At 36.8% G+C, this 22,963-nt stretch overlaps 1 pseudogene; it reads right to left on the bottom strand.

Moving 5' to 3' along the window:
• LOC122145416 overlaps positions 1-22,963 on the bottom strand; it is a 49,267-nt pseudogene that overhangs the window by 13,098 nt on the left and 13,206 nt on the right.

Genomic DNA, 22,963 nt, shown 5'->3' with positions numbered 1-22,963 from the left:
GCCAAACAAACAATAGTTTCACTTTGAACACAAACGAAAAACAGACATCGTCTCCACAACCAATGGCACGCATCAAACAGCAATAACTGAACTACTACGAGAATTGCAAAGGCCGCCCCATTTATAACCTGCATGGTTGTCCAAGTGAGTCCCAATCCGATTTTTTCCTCTCATGTGGCACAGATCGGATATGACCCGGCCGAAGCCGAAGTGAACGTGTACAGCAGGAAAAAACCCGCATGGATTCCGATTTTCTCTCAGATCGGATTCAGGCCCGCTCATTCATATGTGGTATAAATGGATATGAATCGGCATACGTGCAGTTTGACGTGTGCCATGGTAGCAGACAAATCGGATATTCCCCAGTAAATGCGAGTCAAACGTCATTAAAAAAGTGACGTCAACTCAGGTGGACACCACCAACTGAGATCACATGACTTATTATAAGCGCGAATGGAGGACGAAGGATACACAACAGTGGAGCAATGCGGCAGGTTTCATGTCCTTTAGAGTCTTTGGGGAAGAAGGAGACAGTGCAGGCAAAAAAATGCAGGGTTGTAACAGAAATAAATCCGTGTTTGAAGGACATTTCACGAGAGATGGGGAGGCACGGTTTGGAAGCGCTTTTTTTCTCCGCCGCGCCGTACGAGACCAATGTTTTGCTGATTTTTTTGTTGACTTTTCAAAATATTGTGGAAAGCAAAACACTGTATAATATTATTTGCATCTGCAGCCATTGTATTTCGTGCTGTTTTACTTCCTTTTCCGGGTCAGAACGTCTAAGTTTGGTGTAGTTTCAGCAGTGTATAGTGTAAATGCAAAAATCGGATACGGGTCACTTTTAAAAGATGATGTAAGCGGGTCGTCAAAAAAATCGGATATAGTCAGAAAATCGGATTTGGGCATCAAGACCTGCAGTGTAAATGCAGCCAAAGTTACTCCTCCTTTCTTTGCGTAAACATTTGGGTGGCGTTATGCAAATCTTCCCACACAGTGACGCAGACATATGGGGGCGTGTTTAAACGAGGCATTTTAGGAGTGTGTGGACGAGTCTTAACTTTTATAAAGAATATCTCTTTGGGTTTGAGACTTTAGTCTTTGCAGATGTTATCTATGCACGAACAGCTTGTAACACTCCAAAGAGAAAGGAAAATTTGAAATTGCATCATATAACCCCTTTAATCATTAAAATGGACTGAAAAAGAAATGCAAAGGACAGAAGAGCCTGAATCACACAGTCAAGTAAAGAAGAGTAACATGGCAGGATATTAAATGGGATTTCAAGAAAGGAAGAGGAAATGACACCAAATGGCATTGTCTGCATCTCATCTTGAGCTCACAGAACTCAAATGTACTCATGGCACACAGACAGTGTTATTCACTCCAGACCCCGGAACACAGAAACCCAGGGCATTGTGGTCTGGATGTCATACAAAAACACAACTGCACAGAGCTGATGTTACCTATTAAGGCACTGTGTAATACTTTGCATCATTAGGAGTGCCATTTCTTATAAAAATGCGTTGAGGCATTAACAGGCAATTAAAGGTCAAGTTAAACCTTGAAAAGAGACACCCAAAGGTAATAAGCACAAACAAAGATTCAGGAATAAACCTAAGTGCTTCGAAAGCAAGTCAAAGTGCTCCAAAAGCAAACCTGCAGTACTTGTAGAAAAAAATCACTGCAAGAATATAACCAGACGTGGATACACCAAAATGACAAAAATAAAATCAAAAATAATTCAACAAATTATAATACCCGAATCATTAACTTATGTTGTAAAAGCTATTAGATAAAAGGCAGAAAAGTTCACCAATTTCATTAAATCAAAATGCAGGGCACAAGCAAATAGCTCCTGAACTTAAAGAAAGAAATGTTCACTACATTCATAGAAATGTGCCAAAACTAGACATACTGTTAATGATAGAAACATAATTGTAACTGGGGACTATTGACTATCACTCTGGTTTCTATAGGTCCTAGGGCTGTGCAAAAAATCAAATGCGATTTTCATGTGCATCTCCTCAGTAAAGGTGCTCCTGTGATTAGTAGTATATCTCCAGCACGTGCGTTCAGATCAGGATTGCCAGGTTTTCAAAACAAAACCTGCCCAATTGGCTTTCCAAAACTAGTCCAGTTTTTTTCATGTCTGCGGGTTGAAGCGACCCCAATACCAATAACGTGATATTTAGCCCCTAAAATGCGATTTTTAGCAAGGCAACCCTGCCAAAAAACATATTTTAACCCCGGGATGCAATTTTTATCGGGGAACCTCCTGGAAACGCGATTGGGCTAGTTTTGGACTTGTTTTGAGAAGCAACTGGGCAGGATTTGTTGTGAAAAACCTGGCAACCCTGATCTTAACGCACGTGCTGGAGGTATACTACTAATTACAGGAGCGTCTTTACTGATGAGATGCGCATGAAAATCGCACTCGATTTTTTGCACAGCCCTAATAGGTTCACATACTCCTACGTGCATAAGGTTAGAATTCAAGCTCTATATTACATTCACTTTCTTAGCAGTGGTATTGACAGCATATAACAATACTCAACTACTTACATTCTTTGACTGAAAAGTAAAATGCTACACTACTGTTCAAAATTTTGGGGGGTCAGTTAAGACTTAGTTTTAAAGAAATTAATTATTTTATTTCACTAAAAGACAAATTAAATTGATCAAAAGTGACGGTAAAAGATTTTTTGTAAGTCTTGACTCATTTCAAATGCTGTTCTTTTGAACTTTCTGTTCATTAAATAATCATGACAAAAACTGCATTACATGTTCCACAAAAATAGTGTTTTGAACATTGATGATAGTAATAAGAAATGTTTATGTGTGTTGTGTGTGTGTGTGTGTGTGTGTGTGTGTGTGGTGTGTGTGTGTGGTGTGAGTGTGTGTGTGTGTGTGTGTGTGTATGTATATATCTATATATATATATATATATATATATATATATATATATATATATATATATATATATATATATATATATATATATTAAAATAGAAAGCATTTATTTTACATTTTAAAGTCACAATTTTACTGTCTCTTTGATCACAATAAATTCAGCTATCATGAGAATAAGAGACTGCTTTCAAAAGCATTAAAACAAATCTTACCGACCCAAAACTTTTTAACCCCAAACTAGTGTCTGTTTCCTTTACTTACAGACTATAGGTTAATGGCTACAATATTCTCAGTCTCACACTGCAAGTCAACATGCAGAGATCCAATAATCTTTTAAAGACTTAACTAGAGAGTCAAAATGCAAATTTGAAAGGGAAATTTGCAAATGGCTTAAATTCAATGCCAAAAAAGTGTTCTGACATACACACATGCAACAATGTCTGATCTGTGTCAGTGACTGTCAGTGTAGATGCAGCCCTATAGTCCAATCAGAATAGCTGAGAATCAAAACATTTCTGAAAAGTAAACAGCAGGGGGCAGAGTGGAGTGACTAACTCTAAAGTAACAGACAACTTCAGCTCGAATTTGCTCTTAGCAGCAAAGGCTGTCAGGTCCGCTGCTAATTTAAATCACAACCCTGAGTATAGTGGTTAATTACTGGAAAAGGACTCTGCAATTATCCTGATATAAAAGTACCTTCATACATGCTGTAAAAAGCTTAATAATGTATATTTTTCATTCATTTTCAGACAATTTAAATTCAGCCATTGAAAGAATGTTTGCAATGAAAATCAACGTCGAACTAACTTTAGGATCCTGTAAGGTCAAAACATTAATAGGGACAAGAATCGCAAGTCTTTGAGAAGTTTGAGGGATGTTTTCTTTACCCAGGAAGAACAAGAGCCAGGCATACCGGATGTTTCATAATTTTCTGGATTTAAATCTATTAAATGTTTTTTTATTTAATAACAAAAAAAATAAATGTGTGCCATAATCTTAGATGTAATGAATGCAGCCATTATCACATTTTTCCCGCATGCCATGCAGCCCTAATATTGACGAATCTAGAAATGCAATCCATTTCTTTTTTTTTAAAGTCCAAAATGCTTAGAAATGAGAAAATACGTAAATATCATTTCTAGGTGATAGTCATTTAATTTTCCTCTTCAAAACGTCACAGCGCAACTTTAGTTTGTAGCCATCCAGACTACTAAGATTAAATGTAAAAGGATAATAAATGATTCAACTATATAATCTTAAAAATGCTAATGAATCTTACTGTCGTACAAAAAAAAAAAACCTCACAAGCACAATGATTCAAAAACAATAAAAAAAAAAACAAGAAATGATTGAACACCAAAGAGAGAGAAGAGAGGAAGTGGCTCACTGGAAAGGGCATGTAAGAAAAAAAAGTGGCAGATTAAAGCGCTAACAGGAAGAGCCAAAACTATAAGTACTGATTATATCAGGATAAGGTGGTAATTAAGTGCTTGGTCATGTTTTGCATTAAAAAACCAATGATAACTGCTGCCGTTTAATGGGGGTCACGCTACATTTTAAGATGGGTGGGGGCCCATTGTGGGGGATCCCCAATGCCTAGAGCCCTGAGATTTTGGCATTCCAGCAGGAAGTTGTCTAAATCTGCTCCACTCACTAGTGGATTGCTAAAGAAGAGGTTTTGATCTGCATTGACAGACCACCATCCGACCCCCAGTCGGAGTCGGAATCGGAGCTTCCATCAGCCGAGCCCTCTGTGGCTGTGGGCGGATAGCTGAGCTGCTCCAGCTGCTCCACCAGATCATTGAACTGCATGGCCGAACTGTCTTCCGTGTGCCGACCGCACTGAATACGTAGGGAAGTTAAACATCGAGCTGGCCTCAGAAAGGTTCTCGGAACCAGGCAGACGCAAGGAGGATGAGGAGTCGGGGCCTGTTTCCAAATCCCAGTGAGAGCGAGTCGCCGACAGAACCTAGTGGAAGGTTTATCCAGCGAGCTACACTCGGAACGGTTGTTGACCAGAGAACTGGTCTCAGATCGGCCGAAAGCACTTTCAGGGAACGCGTTAGCATTGCCGCTGAGGTCCTCGAGACCGAGAGCACACGCAGCGGGCTGAACAGAGATTTCTATGGCCCATATTTGCAAACCTCTCAGGACTCTCTTCGTCAAACCCATAATAGTAGCCTCCGCGCCCCCAGCGTAAAAGGAAATTTTCGGGCCGGGATCGTCATCGATGTACTCTTCGCTAACATGCAACTGTGTGTTGGAACATCGGGATCTGGTATGACATTTGTCGAACACGCATCAACTCTGCCTCAAACGCTTCAGGTGTGAGAAAACCTGTTTTTGTGCCCCACTGCTTACGGCCACCAACCCCTACTTGCTCGCGATCCTCATTGCCATTTTGGGAGGGCCGTGCACTAAAGGAACTACTCTCTACACACACAAACGAGGGGCTGCGTCTCCTGCTGCCTGGATATGTAGTGGCAAACCTGGGAAGGCGTATAGGTGGATGGAAGTTGGTCTCGATGGAGTCCTGCTGCACTGGGCTGGGGGCTCTGGGGCGGGCTGCTGTGTCTGCTGGGCTTGAGATGCAGCGGGCTGGTTTCGGGGTCTCCATCCGCATGGGTGAACTGGGGGCATGCAGGGAGTGGAAGGGAGGCGTGAACAGAGGAAGGAGGTACTGGAGACCTTAGACTGTCATTAAAAGACAGATTCTGAAATGGATGGGAAGGTAAAGAGAGAGTGGATGAAAACAGTAAAGTCAGTTCTTGCAGTTGTTATGGTTCTTCATGTTGGGTATTGGCATTGGGCTGTCGAGATATTGGCTGTGTCCCGCTCCGATCGAACGACTCTACTTACCTGTTTTGGCACATCAGAAGCCAAGGAACGTGTCGACATGCAAACCTTACTGTTCCTCCTGTAAAAACAGCATATCAATGGAAAAAACTAACAAAAACACTCAGCAGAAAACGAAGCACCACAACAAAGGGGCCGCTTATGAAGGATGGTCCAGAAATACAGTATAAGATAAAACTGCTTTCAGGTGAAACTATGAAAAAAAGAATTTATTTTTACCTCTGGTAAGGAGTTTCTTTTTCAACCCGATGTCCCTCACATACTCAACAAGCTGCTTCTGTGTCCGCCCACTGTCACATATACACAATGCGTTACAAACCAAGTCAGACACATTTTTTTAACCTAAAAAAAGTACAGATGGGTGGTAAAAGCAACAATTTGTAATCACATTATTCTTAAAAAACAAAACAAAACTGTGATATACACTACTGTTCAAAAGCAGGGGGTTGGTAAGATGTTTAAATGTTTTGAAAGAAGCCTCTTATGCTCACCAAGGCCGCATTTTATTTGACCAAAAATACAGTAAAAGCTGTAATGTTTGTGAAACATTATTAAAATTTAAAATAACTTTTCTATTTATATATAATATTTATTTAAAATGTTATTTAGTCCTGTGAAAAAGCTGAATTTTTTTCAAGAACATTTCTTCTTATAATCAATGTTGGAAAACAGTTATGCCGCTAATACAGTATATTTGTGGAAACATTGATACATTTTTTTCCCCAGGGGTTCTTTGATTAATAGAAAGTTCAAAAGAAAAGCATTTATTTGAAATAGAAACTCTTTAGTAACATTTTTTTACTGTCACTTACGATAAAAAATTACTTAATAATTTTGATTGGTAGCCTCCACAATACAAGGAAAAAGTATTACAAGAAACTCTAAATATATACTAAATACTAAAACCACCTAAAAAAAACTTCCAAACACAATTACAAATGTCATACTTATACAGTAATGTACAGTGCAATGCAACAAATTTATAAATAAATAATTGAAAAAAAGAAATTCTAAATACAAAAAAGGTCACATTTTGGATAGCGTTTATGGAATACTGAAAAACTTTTTACTTACTTATTACCTAATGTTAAGTACAGAGTTCCAGATATTACTCAGTTGTATATTACTGTAATTGCACTGATAGTAACTGTGAACCACTGGTACCGAAAAACTCATTTTGTGACAAACATCCCCTAAAAGTTATGAGAACCCACAGTAGCTTTTAAGTAAAATAGATTTAGTAGGTCAGGTTCATTTAGAAGGTTTCGTCCGGCTGATTAACTAGTAACTCTGCTACACTGGTTGAGCTGTGTGTTTTGTTTGGAACTCATAAGAACAAGTGAATAGAAAGACATGAACCAGTTTTAAAGCAGCAGTGCAGGAAAACACTAGCATAACCACAACAGAAAGAAACAATATTTGAAAACATTTCTTCTGGAACACCAATGTTAAATAAGATATTACCAACCCACGTCGATATAATTACAGCTGTGGCACCTGTATCTGAAGGAGGATCCTCTGCTGAAGAAGATGGCTTTGGATTTGGGTCTGAGGCTGATTCAAACAGACGGAAAAATGAGTGATGTTCCACACAGTTCGGTCCAGAAGATCTTACACTGATCTCGACTACCCATTAGAAATTCCAGCGTATCCTGATGAGGACCCTGTGAAACGAAAGGTTGATCGGTCACTGAGAAAAGACTGAACTTGAGAACTTCCATCTCAGATGAAAGGCAACAAAAACATATGGTTCAGATTCTTTGCACCCCAAGTAATAGATACCGACAGAATAACAAAGTCACTCTGAATATATTTAAATGTCTTACATGGGGGAAGAGATGGCCTTATCCAACCAAGCTCCTGAGCTTGAACACATTACTTCTACACTTGAACCTATATGTCCCGGGAGTCCACAGACTGATTTCACAGGCATTGTATTTCTCCAAAATTGTGTATTTTGGTGGACGTATGTATTGACATTCTGACTGAGTCTTACTCTCATATGAAATTGAGTCCTTGTTCTCATATTAAGACTAATTATTTCTGTCCCTTTTAAATTGAGGCAGTGTGTCTACATGTTTGCAAATGGACATATAATATCATTATTCAACAATATATAATATAAATTTTTGATACACACATGAACTTCTGGGTGCAGTTTAATTAAAAATAGTTTCCTCTTGAAAGCTCAGCTTCCGAATCTTAGACCAGTTGAAGGTTGTTGATTTTGGTGTGGCCCTGAAAAAAAAGAAAAAGAAAGGTAGATAAATAAAAAATGAATATCACTTTTCAGCTAATTTATATTAATGTACTACAACAATAAAGGCATTGAAGATGCACTAATCATTCAACTAAAATAGAGCATAAACGGCACCTTTTTTAGAACACTATGAATATCAATTATATTCTGAAAGACAGTAAAGCTGTTTATGTACCTGAAAGACCTGCAGGCCCATGTGTGCGACTGCCAGGTTGATCTTGGTGCCCTCTCGGTCAGCGGCGGGATGAAAGCGAACCCCATACATCTCCAATTTACGAGCAATCTCCAGAACCCTGGAAATCCGATTCTGCTGGGGTCTGCCCACTACAGTCGAGGAAGACAAAGACAAAAATTAGAGAAAATATTTAACAAAATAAAACACCTCGTACCACAGCAAAAAGAATTCAAAGGAAAATGCGGAGTGGTAAAGCATATGTTTTGTAGCCTTTTTTATAGCAGAGGTTTTCAACCTTACATTACCCCACAATTTAAAAAGACAAACACATCTTCTGTACTCACTTTACAATAACTTCATTTAAACATACATTTACCATCCATTCTCCAAAACACTATACTAGAATATATTATTGTATTATATTATAATATATTATTTACATCCTTCAGAAAAGGCTCATTCTACATATGCTGATTTGCTTCTCAAGAAGACTTTCTTCTTATCAATCAATGAATGAAACGCTGTTTGCTTAAAAAACAAGGATTTGCTTAATATTTTGTGGAAAACAAGATACTTTTCGCAAAAAACTATATCCTACCATTTCTACGCAAAGTGTGGGGGATGGGTAAAACATATTCCAGTAATGTTGAGTAGCATTCTGGCTAATCGTGGGCACAATGTTAGAGCAGTGCCAGATCATCAGTGCACTCTAATTTTGCTCATCCTTTAAGCTGTTCAATCTGCTTAAGCCCCCCTCCCCTTCCCTTTTGGCCTGTATGGCTAATAAAGAGTCTTGAGCCACCCTGAAATTACGATCACACTCCTCACATAGTTTCCTGACACGGCCCACCTGCCATACTTCTCTCACAGCCAAAGCCCTCAGGATTAAATGCACTGTTACAAAGAGCCCAAAACACAGGGCTGACATGCTGGAGATTTTACAAAAAACTGACAACGGATGATATCTCAAGACATTATTTCTAAAAACAAAAAACAACAAATGTACTTCCAAGATATACTTACTCCTAGAATATGGGACAGATAGTAGCTTTAAATTATATTATTATTTTTTTTTTTGCCCATTTTATCTTCTGCAGGCAAAAAAAAAAAAAAAAAAAAAGCAATTATAAGGCTCACTGCTTACAAATGTCATAGGCAGAGGACACGTTTTAATTATCGTTTCATGTCTGTACCAGCAAATGGGGTGGAAAAACATAAGTCCTAACGAATGATAGCAACAAATTTGATAACCTAATAATGAAAAATGCTGCTAAACATTTAATTTTAGCATCATATTTATTTTTATCTGGAAGGATTTCTATCCATTCAGAGCATAAAAAAGGAGGATCATCTGTCCCATATATATCATATTATGTTATCGATATAGTGTCTGCAAGTTCTTTAAAAAAACATCTTTCCAAAGTTCAAGCAGAGAGAGAGAAACTGCAGTCCACCTTAACTGCACCTAAATCCACTAAAACTGCCACACACAACAATCACTTACACACTATCAGATCTCTTCTCGCCAAATAAACTCAGGCACCAAATGTAAAACAGACTGGCATTCAAGATTACCGGGGGGAGGCTGTATGTAAAGTTCATTTAAGATGTCCCGTTTGGGGAAAAAAAGCGCCACTCATACCAACGCTTCCAACTAAACTTGACAAGATAAAGAGCTCAGTGAAACTTACAAATGCAAAAGCCGACAGGCTGAGATAAATTAAAGAGAGAACAATGCACAAGCCTAGACCATCAGGCCAAAACACTAAATGTCTTACCTTGTGTCCCTGTCGGTGGAGCTCCCAGGATCTTTTTCTTGCCCACTTTTCGTCTGGATAATGGCAGCAATTTTATTAATCTTCAGAAATTCCCGGTATGCTATGTCATAGTAGTCACCGACCATCTGCCAGCTGTATAGGGGGAAAAAGAGAGACTGTAAATGGTCAAAGACAATAATTGGCAGTGTTCCACGCGTGTTTATAATCAGCTCGTCCCGGCAGGCGACTCGGCGAACGGTTTGCGTTTCCACTGAAGTCTTAGTATCGCTTCTAGAGTGGGTGGGAGGACCAAGTGATTGCTGGTCTCTATTTCAATGCCCATTATAACCGACGACGCAAGATATGTAATACAATATATAATTTTGTGGTCTAAACACAAAAAGGAGCACATTAATGACATTGGAAAACCACACAGGGTGAGTACAAATAAAGACTGGATTTTCATTTTGGGTGAACTCTCTCTTTACGCACCACATAATAGCCATGATTAGAATGACTTCCGACGGATGATGTGGACACTGAAGAACTGGAGTAAGGGCTGAAGAAGAGAAACAAGTCCAACCATTCGTACTAATACAGGAAAAAAAGATAGAATTGTAACTTCTATTAAACATAGAAAATGGTTTTATCTTTTAAATTGTAAAAAATATTCCACAAGACTTACTGTTTTTATTGATCAAAATCAAACCAGCCTCAGTGATCATAAGAAACAAGAGACTTCTTTCCAAAAAACATTTAAAAAAGATTCTTGACCATTGTTATTTTGGGGGGATTTGTCACCACAGTAACATTTCACTACCTGAAATACCTTAAATAAATACAAAAATGTCAAAAAATTATCTGTTATTTCAAAATACTTTCTGACCTGTGATAAGACAGTGAGAAAGAATGCAAGAGTCTCAGTGATATCAACTGCTCCACGTTTTTTTTTTTTTGTCTGTTTTTACTTTACTGCCCCCATTCATACACACTATATTCAAGCAACTGAATGTAAGGAATTCCATTTTTTAATTCATCATTGATGATTGATTAATAAAGACAGAAAAACTAATGTTAATGACCAACGGCATTACCAAGCAAGAAACAACAGAAATCAGTGGTAACATCATTACATTTAAAACAATATGGAGGATGCGGACTCAGGACTTCAGATACACTGACTGATCAAAATTATACATACATTGCACCAGAGAGAAGAAGCCAGCAGGGGTCAGCAGTGTTTTCTTGTACAGTTCAGCCGGCCCTCCATTAGATCCCTCTTGATTTGCAGAGAAAACAAGTACCTGCGGAGAAAAACACACATCCAAGCACGGTTTCACCTTGACTATAAGTATATAAAGGATGAATGATGATTTCTGAAGACATCTTCACACCTAGTAAACTACCCTCCGAAGCTGACCAGGATCTGGAGGAAAGAACTTCACTCGACAGGCGCAAGAGTTGTGTTCATTGGCCCTAAGGATAAGAAGTATAAACACACAGGTTTCAAAGACCCCCAAGATCCTCTGATGTCTAAACACAACACAAAACAGAAAGAGAACTTACGTATCACTCTTATTTCAGAGCTATGAGTGCTTGGGGGCTCCATCCAAACCTGTAGAAACAAAACATTGGCATTTTCAGAATTTAAAAAAATTAATATAAATTGCAGCCCAATAATAAATACAAAATAAATCCCTAACTCTTATCAAAATACATCTGTTTCTTGTCCGTTTAGAAAGCATTAATAATCTAGAAGAACATCCTCGCGTCCACAGCAGGACCACAGATGAGATACTGAGAGTGCTGAACCACACCAAAAAACATATTTCAACGAATTTTTTGGAAAGCTATTATCAGGTTTAATGCAACATTTTTAAATCAAACCTATGTGCTTGCCTGTTTGGGTCTTGCTAGATGTGAAGGATGTGTTTTAATTGTGTGTCTGCAGAGTTGTAGGACTCCAAGCACATCTGGAGCTGATTGTGGCTATGAATGTACCTTCTCACTCCACTCCAGCTCCTTCCAACTCCAATGACCTCTCATCTTTCCAGAATAAGTAAATAATCAACACCCGTACACACAATTCCACACTGACTCAACTCTCTTCAAAGAAAACTGGCTTGGCCACACGCAAAAAAACAAATGGCCACAGACTGTCTCCATTATTTCATCTCATAATTACTCTTTTTTTTCACCAATAATAAAGAAAACCAAGATGAAAAAGATGCATAATGGCAATAATTAAACCAAGTTATGCAAGGCTGCTTATTAATAGCACAAGCAAAACAACAAGGCTGTGGCAAAAACGTTAAAAACACTCTCCGGCTGAATAATCCATCCAAAAATGAAAAATGTTCTATTATTTTATGTTATAATCTACTCTCACCTTCATGTCATCTCCGTAATCTGTATTTCTTTTCTTCATTGACACAAACGAAGATATTTTGAAGAATGTTGGCAACCAAAAAGTGGTTTCAATTTCCTTTGATTTCCACCGTGGCCTTTGTCCATGCTAATAGAAGTCAATGGGAACCAAAAATGATTATTACCAACATTCATCAAAATACATGTTTGGAACAACATAAATGATGATAGACTTTCATTTTAGGTCGATAACCCCTTTAAGCCTATTATAAAAAGACCTAGCTATTAAAATAGCTCATGGTTGCCTTGTAGAAGCATATAACAATGAAAAAAAATCTACCAGCAAATTAAGATTTCATTGAATATGTAACTGACTTAAAAGTGAAGTGTGTAATTTCTGCACCTGTGACACCAAATATAAATGAGAAAAAATAATGACTGTTTGCCCAAAGATTTTCTGAATATTCCTTTCATTGGTCAAACAAAAGGAAGAGTTCCTAACTCACACTACTGGCAGTGTTGTGATCAATTTACTTGTTTTCTCTGCCTATTAAGCAAGGGTAAGTATTTTAAGATTGAAAAAAATAACATACTTCAACTTGACGTTTTGCTACTCTTTAGCCTGGATCATATAATCCTTTAAATACATAAAATCTCCTCTGGCACAATACACAGAACTGTTTAAATCAAATGTAAAATCTTTCACATTTGTGTGTAATAATTCTGTACATGTCTTCTGAATGACATTGTCCATTTGCAGGTATGTTATAAAATATCAAGATGTGTTCTTTAAGTTTGTGCGCCTTCAGTCAGGCAGGTTTAAAGGGAACAGCAAACCTCTGGGGCCCAGAGAGAGGCAACACAAACAACATAATACACCTCCTCGTCTTTTAAGAGCTTAGCCGGGTTTTCAGAGGAGCGGGCCGTTCACAATCCCGTCTTTGTGTGAGCACGGGGACTGTTTGTCAAGTGGCCACTTACCCAGTTCATCTGCAGGTTCTGAAACTCCAGACCAAAATAATCGCTCTCAATGAGATTGATCCGTCTGAACACTTCAGAGGAAAGAGTCTGCCCATCCGCTTTTGACTACAATACAGAGAGAGAAAAACAAGACAGTCAATTAATGCGCTAATATTAATATTTTATCAATAATTAAAAAAAATTATATATATATATATATATATATATATATATATATATATATATATATATATATATATACCTATATATATACACACAAACACAAAAATATATTAATATATATACTTAATATATATATAAATATAATAGATATAATACTATAAATAAACTACCTATATAATACTTTTTTTTTTTTTTTTTTTCAACAATCATGGACAATGTTTGGCTTATTATCAATATTGCGGATTAACAAATAATTAACAATTAATGTTTAATTGTCCATTTGTTCTTTACAGGGTAAACATAAGACAAACATACACCTTGAAAAGGTTGTCATTGTCCGTTATTTACACTAGAATATTCAACAATAAAAAGTATGATTCCCTTTAAGGCTATATTAAAAATAATGACAGGATTAAGCCATGAACAATAATATATTGTAAATATTAAATTATTTGGTTGTATTGAACAGTGGCGCACCCCTGTTTAATGTCAACCGTGTGCCATAGTTTGGCTAGTCCCTCCCACCGCTTCATCTGCGCGTTCTGCCCCCCACAATTTTACCGCCCATGTACCAAAAATATCGCTATCAATGAGATTGATCGTTCTGAACACTTCAGAGGAAAAGAGTCACCTGCCATCCGCTTTGACCCATTACAGAGAGAAGAAAAACAAGGACAGTCAATTAATACAGTTAATAATAATAGTGAATAAATAATTAAAAAAAAAAAAAAAAAAAATTAATTCATATATACTATATATATATATATAATATATTATATATATATATATATATATATAGATTATAGATACCACACACACACAAAAATCTATTATATATTATAAAATATAAATGAAATATAATATATATAAATCTATATATATATATATATATATATATTTTTTTTTTTTTTTTTTCAACAATCATGACAATTTGGATGATTACAAATTATTCTGGGATTAACAAATAATACAATTAATATTTAATTGTCCATTTGATTCTTTACAGGGTAAAAATAAGACAACATCCACCTGAAAAGGTGGTCATTGTCCTTTATTTATACACTAGAATTATGCAACAATAAAAAGTTGATTCCTTTAAGGCTATATTTAAAATACTGATCAGGAGGTAAAGACATGAACAACTATATTGTAAATATTAAATTATTGATAAAAAGCTTTTAATTAAATAAATGAAATTAATAATTGAAATATTCTCTCACTTCCATTCAACACAGATTATAATATTATGGTTATATAATAGTTGGTTATTATATATGTTACAAATATCAGGAATAATATGAATTTGCTAATACATTTCAAAACGTTCTTAATACATAAGGCTAAAATTAAGGAAAATTGCAGTTATTAATTACAACTGAAATTCAGTTAAATTGATTCAAAGTCTAACTAATTCTAAGTTCAAAGTTGGAATTCATTTTATAAAACATGGTCTACATTTCTTCGTATTTTTTTCTGTTCTTTTTTTCCCCTTTTTTTAAGATTATGGGGATGTGAGGGGTAAAATATTTCTGCGGAAAAGCAGCTCTGCGTATGTATTAAATTCGCTGGATTTTTGAGCGCTAAGGGGCGTCAGGGGAAATATCTGTGCGCTGATTTGGAGTAATTCTCTAAAGCGTGCAGCCCCAGGCGCCAACCCAGACACAAAGGCCACAAGTCCAATCTTCTGCGATCAGCTGGACTGTCTGTTGTAAACATATAACTGTGTAAAGGCGAGGAGAACATCTGCGGACATTGTCAGGCACACAGGCGGGTTTAAATCTGCCTTAAGGAAAAAAGGGTTTTCCCTATACTGGACTCGGTGGGCTTGTCAGTACAAAATGACGGACTAATTAATATGTACCCAGAACAACTGTGCTTAGGTTTTGCCATTCGAGCCTGTGACTTTCTGGGAAAATTATACAGCAGGACAGCTTTTTGTAATGTGGAAATGTTTATTTTAAAGACCATAAAAACAGCCTGACTTGAATTGGGCCGGTCAGATTGTTACCCTCCAGTTCTTTGGTACGTTCTAAACTTGACTGATACTTTCTAGCCTTTAATACAGACTCTTAAGTAAGAATGTACTCTCCGTGCCAAGCAGGGTAAGCACCTTCCAACTGGCCTCCTCTAGGCTCTGCCAAATACTACTTTTTATATTTGTTAATTGTTAATTTGATCTGAATAAGCAAAATTTATGATACCATTGTTGTTAGAATTGAATGCTGATATGAAATACATTACAGCTGGGTATCAATACACGATGTCCAGATTTGATTCTGATTCATAAAACCCTTGACTTGATTCAGATTTTGAAACCATTCTTAATTTAATTTGGGGATATTTCAGTACAATGTCATTTATAATTCTGCCACTTTTTAATGTGTTCTAATGCTGTAAATTATACAGGGCAGTGTTTCATAATTCAAAAACCAGTAATTCACCTTTTTAAATATTCTGTAAAAGAAAACTGGACATAAAGGTCGTTCATTCATTTCATTCATGGGAATCAGGCTACACTGGTTGTGCTTTATATACTTGTTTCCATAAGAACATCTCTGGCAAAGTATGAGTTCTTCTACCTTGGCACTGAATTATTATTATTGGATCGCTCAATATCATAATTAATTGGGGAGGGGAAAAAAAAAAAAAAAAAAAAAAACATTCACCCAGCCCTAAAATATATTATTGAAATGTAATCTGGACAAAAAGTTTGGGGTTTTTTCTGTCTTTTTTTACCACTGAAGTAGATACACTACCATTCAAAAATTTGGGGTAAGACTTTTTGTGAAGGAAAGAAATTATTACTTTTATTTAGAGAAAAAGTAAATTAATTTACTATAGGTGTGTTTACAGAGCACTATACAGTATTTCCCATTACAAAAACAAAAAAAAAAAAACGGTTTGAAAGTCTAATCTGAATGAAAATGTGCCATGTAAAACACCTCAATCTGAATAAAAATGTCCAAATCCGATCGAAATTTCAACAGGGGGTGAGAGGGGTGGAATAAACCTTTTGTAATCCGTTTCAACAGGACATGTAAACACTTGATTCATAAACAACGGAAAAAAAAAAAAAAAAAAAAAAATTTTTTGTGGATGTCTAATGATGTAGAGCCAATGTTGTTGTTTTTGAATATAATAAATGACTGTTGTGTCAATCTAAAAATCCATAGCCTCAATATACGAGTACATAAACAATCTCTGTAACTGTCCTGAGAGTCACTTCATGAGCATTTTACAGTTTCTTTTGGGAAAAACTAGATCATATACAAATAAAAACTTAAAAGTACCATAGAATGCAAAAATAATTTTCATAAGGTGTTTGAACACAGTAGTGTGGCCGCAGTGTTTGAAAACAACCAGCCTATAATGGTAAAAATTATCACCCACTCATTGTTTTATAATCCTAATAAATCATAATCAGTCTCTCCACACTAGCATTTCCAGATTTCTCACTACTATGACGTCACAACACAAAAAAACGTTTTGCCAAAAGTGCGTTTTGGCTCATACCCTTAAAGTGGCAATTTCAACAAGCTACAAGTTCACGATGGCACAGATACTGACAAGTAGGGATAGGTGCCTGTCCAGGCCCTCTTGGAGAAAGGATAGCACTGACCCAATACCACATCTCCATAGGTCCTCCCCCGAAAGGTCTTCACAGTAACCCGTCAAAATAAAAGTTTGGTTTAACCAGAATTTGTAACAGAAATGACTTACTGTAATGATAGTACTACTACTACTAATTAAAATATTAAAACATTATTTAAGGAATTTTACCAGAATTATTTAGCAGAAGAATGTAAATACATAGATTTTTTTAAATCGATTAATTAGAGATGCTTTTAAATATTAGAATTTAATGAAACCATTAAAATGGAATCCAGAAAATTAATGGAAAACAGAATTTGAGAAAAAAATATAAAAAATATATATTTCATAGGGCTTGTTAAATGTTCAATAAATTGCCATTAAATTGTGCAAGTTTCATGATGTTTTTTACAAAACAGTCTAGAAAAAAAAACAATCCAGAAAAATTAAAATGAAAAAAAAAAAAAAAAAAATTTCGAAAAAAATGAAAAGAATTTGGGAAAAAATAATAAATGGATTCATAGGGCCCTATTGTCAGGGTTGGGGATGAGGGAGGCGAGGACTCCATGGTGCAGAGAATGGGCTCCTTATTAATAATAAAAATAAAACAAAACCAAAAACTACCCCGTGGGGGAAAAACAGGCTGGCAGCAAGGCGTTGCAAGGCTGGACAGGACAGGACAGAGCGGGACACAATCAGGAAAGATACGCAGAAATTCAATGCGAACTAGTACAGACACAAGGAGAATAAATAGGGAGAAAAACAAGGAGGGTAAAGAGGGAAGACAAGTTGGGAAAATAAACCAATAATCAGGTAACAAGGTGGGCGGGGTTAAATAATAGACATGAGAGCACATGGCACACGGAAACAAACAAGAAAAGCCATGTGCTCACACAAAACAAAAACACAACCACAAACAGTTTGACAAATGAGATCACTCACAAGCCGAGTCTTCACGCAAAACATGACAACATGAAAGCACACAGCCGATAAAAACATGAGAAGAGTGCAACAACACAAGACAACGAAAAACCATTCAGCCGAACACGAACCACATGCTAAACAAAACACGACACACACGGACAGAAGAGCACACGGCCCGAGCGTACTCAAGACCGCAAGCTCCCACAACAAGACAGAACACGGAGCGTGAGTGTCTGAACCCCGACACAAAACTGAACCTGAACAAGACATGAGTCACGCAAACAAGAGAGCTACGCTCCAACATGAAACAAGGAAACAGGGCACGCAGAAAAGAGAGCTCATAGCTTGAGGATACTCGAGACCACACGATCACACAAGGACAAGAAAATACAGAAGTGTCAGAAGCCAGGAATAAGGAATTTTTCTTGAGCACCAAATTAGCACATTAGATTGATTTCTGACATTAACATTTTATAATATATTAAAACAGAAAAGTTATTTTAATTTGTACTAATATTTCACACTTTTGAACAGTAGTGTAAGTTATACTACTATGTCTATAACTCATAAAGAAAATATGCAAAAATGGCTGCCAATTGAAGAATTTTGATGTACATTCATTTAGGCACTACAATAAAACAATGAAAACCCACTGCTGGTATGAATACATCTCGACGTTCTCATGTGTCAGGTGTGTTTTATGCTTGGGAGTGACTTTCTACAGACTTTCAGTTCACATACTTCAGCAATAATTGGATTAAGTCTCTTTTCTACAGCTTTCTCAAGCACCCTAAACTAAAAGCCCATTAGAAGTACAGCATAACAAAACTAAGCTGAGGATCAACTTGGTGGTGTTGACTGCAACAAGGAAATACAACCGGAGCATATTTTCCATGTGTCACAGAGCCCGCCGAACCCTCGAAGCACACAGACGCTATCCAGCGTGTAGGAGTTTCCCTGTTACAGTTGGAGTGTCAGCTGGGCAGGTTTATGGGTCAACAGTGGCTGGGATTACTGAGCAGCAGATGTTTCTCACATTCACCAAGCCAACTTGTCAGACTACATTGGCAACTGCTTAATCCAAACTAACATTAGTGTGTAAGCTTTTTCATTTAGTCTGTCTGTGCACAGAATCTATGTGATCATGCGTTTGAGCGCTGACTGTGTTTGGGCATGTTTTTCCTCACAGTCTTAGTAGATAGCAGCTTTTGCTATTGTCAGGGTTCTTCCATAAAATTTTCAGAAGGCATACATAGAATCTTCAAATTACATTTTATAAACTGCCACACTCATGTACTGATCACAACGGTGCAAGAAAAAAATGTGAAAAACCAAAAGAAAAGAAAGAAAACTAACTGCTATATAACAACAGCACACTACTGAGTTCTGGGCCTCAGATGTTTCTCCAGGGATCCCTCACCAGAACTGAATCAGCCATGAAAGAAAAAAAAAACAGATCAAACAATTTTATAATTACAGGGGGTCTCAATTCAGTACAGAATGAAATGTATAATATATACAATTAAAATCTATGAACATGAATTCCATTCACCATAAAAGCAATAATAAAATAAACTGGGAAGAATGCCCTTTATATTAACACATTCAAATGAACAAACAATCCAAACCCTTATGGTAGCCAAAACTACATTTCCCATAATTCCTAGCAAAGGATACAAAGGACATCAGGAAATGCTGTGCTCTTTTAATAAGAAACCTTTGTTCCATGGTGCAGTCATGGATCCCAGCAGAACCACGGGTAAGATACACAATCATTCAAACAATTAAAGAAAATATTAACCCATATCTTGTCTAGTTGTGGTTTTATTCAATCACTAGCGTGCACTCTAGTAATGAATTATTATGTCGCTCTTTGATCTTCAATGTGCACATAAGAGACAACATGCACAACTAAACAAAATGTTTTGGGTAAATAATATTAAAAAGACAAAATAAATACATAGAAATTTATAAACTAGCGAACAAACAATTAATCCCTTAAACAAAATCAATTTCTTCTACAAAGAAATTAAATAAATTAAAAAGGAAACTAGAACAATTGAAATAAACTAGCCCAATTATTAAGTGTGGCCTTAGCCATCACAGCTATGTTGCAATGATTTCAGCCACACCTTGACACAAAGCGATAAAAAACATTGCAAATCATTAACATGTCAGTTACAGGAATGGATTACAGTGTTTCTTGTGCCATGCTGTTGAATCTTCAGCACCACAGGCCCTCAGTAAAATAAATCATACAGAATGAACAGAATGTGATATAAAAAGACTACATATATTAGGGGCGCTCTGATCAGGATTTTTGAGGCCGATCACAGAAAGCAGTATCTGCCGATACCGATCACCGATACTGATCTTTTTAAAGCCTTCTTTTTACCACATATAACTATTATAGTGGTACTCCAATCGGGATTTTTAGACATTTATTCAGGGCCGGAATTACATTTTCGAAAACCTAATCTAATATTAAACATATACAGTGATGAATCTTTCACAATAAGATCTATTATGTGCATTTTCAAAACCGATAGGTTGAATTATTAAAAAAAGTTAACATTACTTCCACCGACACCCAACTTAAAATTAAGCAAGTTGTGTGTACTTAAATTTTGTGGAATGTTGTTCATGTAAATCAACTCAAATGACACAAATCAAAAACTCACAGAAAATGTGGCAGCCCCAGCCAAATGATTTTATGAATGTAACAGCCAACACATGACTGTACATATTAGATTAACCATTTAGTTCAATATTTAGCTCAAAGGAAGAGGAAAAGCTCTCAGGAAATGTGCTGCAGACGGCTAAATTTCCCGACTTCTTGTAATTGTGGTAAGAACGTACATGCAAAGTAAACAAAAAAGTAATTGTAGCTGACCCTACTCATTTAAGAGCACAGATAAACACTCTCCCTGACTCAGTGCTCAAGTTGTTACAGGCAACTAAATGCTTCAGGAAATCTGACTCTTAAAATAAACAGAACCGGCCCATTTCATAACATTTCATTATAAATCTGATTTCTTGTTGCATGCATCAATCTGACGGACTCCCGCAAGCAATGTGTGAGCATCACCTGTATCTAGCATCTCGGCAGACAGCTGGACATACATAATAGAGGTTTGTCAGCAGTTAAAACGGGAGTTCTAAGAAGGGTTTATGTGTACCTGACATTACTGACCAACTGCTCCAGTGTGCACAGTAAACACCTTGCTAAAGCTTGCCATATGAACTAAACTCCCAGAGTGCAGTTTTAACATGATCAGTACACATGGGGTTTGGTGCTCAGTCTCATTCAACAGGCACAGCACAGAACAACACATTATCTAGTTGTAGATGTAATGTGATTTAGTCAAATTTAAGCAAATATCTTGTGTAGATAAGTTCCCAGGAGTTACGCTATTATTCACTCTCTTTTTGCCCAATCTTTTTGCTAGGCCAAATCTATTGGCCCATTGCTAAGCCCTGCCCTGATTTTCAGTGAAAACATTAGCCGCATTTCCACTGTTAGTCCAAAAGTGGGTGTGCTAGTGCATGCTTGGGCCAGTTGCATTCCCACTGTAGCTTTCAGGGCTTCATCAGGCCTCGTCAGGGCTTCCTCAGGGCCAACGGCCATACCGGACTTCTGCGTCTGCATAGGTCATAAATTTCATACACTCATATAACTCTGGTAACACTTTTGGACGTACAGGTTTCAGTAATTCTGTCTGTGAGCTCCCTCACTGTGCTTTGGTCATCACAAATGACAACAGAAGCGCTGAAAACAAGGATAACAAGCGATACATCCTTACATACACTGTGGAAAAATTCGATATAATAGTGTTAGTGGGATCATTCGTTATCGTAATCATATCTAGGATATGAACTTTCACATCAAGAATTTAGATTTCCCCTCTCCTGACTGCGTAACACATCACAAGGCGTTGTTAGAGTGTCAGCTAATTTTCTATATTGTGTTACGCGTGTCTGCATTTGAATTTAAAAGCCCTAATGTGGTTGTTTTGTGCATTCCTGTCATCACAAATAAACAGAGCAGCTGCCACTGAACAAGCAGGCCTATGTGCATTCTCTTTTATGTGAAATAATGATAAATACGAGTCTGATTTAGCATGCTGACGAATTAATAAATTACTATTTTTATCCCGAAATATGAACGATATATCGTTAAAAGTCTTTATAGTTAGTTAGTAGGGCTGAACGATATATCATAATAGTGCTCTAAAAAAAAAAAAAATTTCATTCATTTTACCCCTTCAGTGAGGCGTGATAAGGGCGGCTTTTAGAGTAGTGCTCTAAAAAAAAAAAAAAGGGTTATTTGGTAAAGAGTTTAGTTCAAAGAACAATTTTGCTTGTATCATCACTTTTAGTCACATTACAAGTGACCTGGCAACAACGGTTTATTGAATTTTTGGATAATTTTCATAAAATCAAATTTAAAACCATTTCAACAATGGTTGATAAAATGTCAAATTTTAAAATTTCAACAATACTGTACTGTGAGCAGACATTAAATGAAGTCTCTTTGGAAAGAAGTGCTCTTGAGCGAAACATTACACATGAAGTCTTTTGGAAAGGCTCTGAAGTGAACTCGATCTGTGCTATAGCAAATACCCTGATTTAAGGTCAAAGCCAGCGATGGCTGCCAACAAGGCCAAACTAATGAAAAGCCCAATCTGTCACGCTTCAACACCCTCGAATTATATCAGAGTGAGAGATGGCAAAAGTTGTCATCTGAGTTGGGGGCGACGGGGGCTTGAAGCAATCAAGAGACGCTGACCTCTAGGATTTTCCTCATGGCCAGCTCTCTCAAAGCGGTCACTAATTTGTTCCACTAATTGCATCGTATGGTGGACGTTAAGCAGACCAAATGAGAGGGTGTGTAAGGCTTCCCAGTACTGACTGTACTGACAGGACTGACTGCTCGCCCTGTGACGTGCTATTTGAAAGCGGTTTTGTCACTGTTGATTT

This window comes from Cyprinus carpio, chromosome A6, assembly GCF_018340385.1.
Source record: "Cyprinus carpio isolate SPL01 chromosome A6, ASM1834038v1, whole genome shotgun sequence".
In the NCBI taxonomy this organism is placed as follows: Eukaryota; Metazoa; Chordata; class Actinopteri; order Cypriniformes; family Cyprinidae; genus Cyprinus; species Cyprinus carpio.
This window is presented reverse-complemented; position numbering and strand designations above follow the sequence as displayed.